We start from the raw sequence: 2,903 nt of genomic DNA, 5'->3' as shown, positions 1-2,903 counted from the left end.
TATATATATATATATATATATATATATGTTTATATATATATATATATATAAACCGTATAAAGGATCGTGGGTAAGGCCAGAACAATGCGAAGTAAATGCAAGGCAAATCACAAGAAAACAAATATATGAATTACTGTAGACTTACCTTGCATCCAATATTTCGGGTTATGTTAGAAACTAGTAATTAATACATTCATATTGCCAACGATTGCACTGTTATGTAAATGTTTCTTTTTCTTGAGAGCTAAGACTCATAAGGCCGGTAACCTGGTTTCCATGGCGTATAGATGACCAAGATCACGACACTCCCTACTGAACGGACGCCGGGTTTTGTAGGGTTTAGAGGTAGCGATTTCTTCTGTGTGTGTGTATATGCGTTTGTGTTTGTGTGTGTGTGCATGTATGTGAGGAAGAGAGAGAGAGAGAGAGAGAGAGAGAGAGAGAGAGAGAGAGAGAGAGAGAGAGAGAGAGAAAGAGAGAGAAAATAATGAAGTACGTGTGTGAGTCAGTGAGAATGGGAGGTTAAAAAATACGCATAACGGAAAGAATACAATATGAATTGCGCAAGAAAATGGAGCAAATTGTGGCCAGTGAATCAAAATCAAATATGTCGGCTGGAGAGGTTTCATATTTTGGACATCAAACGTGATGAGTTTGTTATAAACAATGAAATATTCACGTGGACAAAAAGTTTTTGTTCTTGCTAGTATTCCATGAGCATCTACGTCAGCATTGAAAGACATCATTCCAAAGGATGGGAGACTTCGGTCATTCAATTAAGACATGCCATTGTTTAACACCTTACTTGACAACTAGAAAGATGTTGCGGAAGACAGTAAGAAGCAGAGGTGAGCATGTAGAGAAGACATTTGTTCGATGCCAAGAAGCCGAAGAAAAAAGATAAAATCAAAAGATAAAACAGCCAGATCGTAGGAAAAAGGTTGGCAACATCTTAAAAAAAAAAAAAAAAAAAAAAGGAAAGAAAATCTGCCCCTGCGGTTTCAGTGTAGGGTCTGTGAACTGAAGTTCATGTCAAGCTTTGGAAGGGAAAGCTATGAAAAATGTTTGCCTCACCTACATTGAGGAATGAGGAGTGAGAGGAAAACTTTGAAAGTATTCTCGATTTTGAGGCAACACCAAATAAGATGTATGTATGTATGTATGTATGTATGTATGTATGTATGTATGTATGTATGTATGTATGTGTACTTATGTATATATGTAAATATATATTTATATATGTGTGAGTGTGTGAGTATATATGCATATTACATATATGTACATACCAATGTACATATCAATGTGTGTTATGCATGTGTATCACAGCTTTCACATCAAGGCTTAATGTTTATTAAACATATTGTATACGATTTTCATATACGTTTTAAACTAAGCTGTATTGGTACATTGTGTGTGTGTATTACACAAGCTTGCATACAAACGTACATAACATTTTTTGTCCCATTCTACTGGAGCGTGACAACCTTCTGCTACTTTGAAACTGGTCTGCCATTGTATAAATGAATAAAATATAAACATTTTATGTAGATCATATTTCACTCTCTCCATCCCTTACCCGGCACACTTCAGTGTACGACTTTATCCTTCATAGTAATCCCTTTAACTGTTGCTCTCGCCTATTTATTCGCTGAATGATATGTCATGAGTTACGTTCTTTACCCCCCACTGTTTTCGAGATCAGTCATGCTCTCGCCTCATTTCATTCGCTGTGTTCGTTTATCTGTTCATTTAAAGCCATGTTGTGTACATATGTAGGAGGCATTTTCGCGTGTTTGTATTCTTGTATCCGTTTATTCTCTTACTTGTTTCAGTCATTGGACAGCGACCACGCTGGGGCACCGCCTCGTAAAATTTAGTCAAATTAATCGATCCTAGTGTAAAAATTTTTGATGTCTTGTATTTATTACATCTATAACTTTTGCCGAACTGCTAAGTCAGAAAGACGCAAACAAACCAATACCATTTGTCAAGCCGTGGCATACAAACACAAACACACATGCAAACACACACATATACATACACACACACTCATAGATACATATACACACATATACATGACAGGCTTCCACACAGTTTCCGTCTACCAAATTCACTCACAAGGCATTATTCAGCTCAGGATTATAGTAGAAGATACTTGTCTAAGGAGCCGCGCAACTGAAACCACATGGTTGAAAATTACAAGAGGGACAAGTTTTCGCAAAAGTATTATTAGTTTCACACTTGAAAAGAAAATGGAGAAAGGGTCTTTGATATTTCGGACATAGAGTCCCTAATTAGAAAAAAAAAAAAAGCGAAAAAAGCGAAGGGTGGTTGAAAGGAAGGAAGGGAGAGAAAAATGTTACGGGCCGGGTGTGAATGCGGTTTTATAGGGTGGAGTTAAGAAGATAGGAAGAAGCAGAAATTGTATGCATATAAAGGAGAGTATCTGTGTAAGGAGATGGACATGAGAGGAGTGAACGGTGTGGAGTGCAGGTAGCTAGGTGGGGTGAGTGGAGTTAAACAGTGAAGAAAACGGTGTAGTAAGACAAAAAATAAAGCAAGTAAAGGTAGACGAAAAGATACAAAGTAGTTAAAGGTGGAGAATAACAAGTACAAAAAATATACTGTATGTGTGAAAGGGTATGTAAAAATGCTGAGTGGAAGAGAGTATAATGATTTAAAGAAATATATAAAAAGCACGTGATTATTGAAAAAGGAGAGTGGCAACAGGGGGTGGGGAGAATGATTATGAAAAGGATATAAAAAAGGAATGTAAAGAAAAAGTTTGAAACTGAACCTCTAAGCATATACAAAGCCATAATTAATAGCATATACTATTGGGGTGAAAAACCTCTCTTGGATAGAAAGCCTTCGTCATATATATATATATATATATATATATA

At 36.2% G+C, this 2,903-nt stretch overlaps 1 protein-coding gene across 1 annotated transcript in view; it reads left to right on the top strand.

The window, feature by feature from the left end:
- The window catches only part of LOC128247569 (putative uncharacterized protein DDB_G0274435), a 24,288-nt gene that overhangs the window by 10,399 nt on the left and 10,986 nt on the right, over positions 1 to 2,903 (top strand). The window lies entirely within an intron of this gene.

Source organism: Octopus bimaculoides, chromosome 4 (genome assembly GCF_001194135.2).
Source record: "Octopus bimaculoides isolate UCB-OBI-ISO-001 chromosome 4, ASM119413v2, whole genome shotgun sequence".
NCBI lineage: Eukaryota > Metazoa > Mollusca > Cephalopoda > Octopoda > Octopodidae > Octopus > Octopus bimaculoides.
This window is presented reverse-complemented; position numbering and strand designations above follow the sequence as displayed.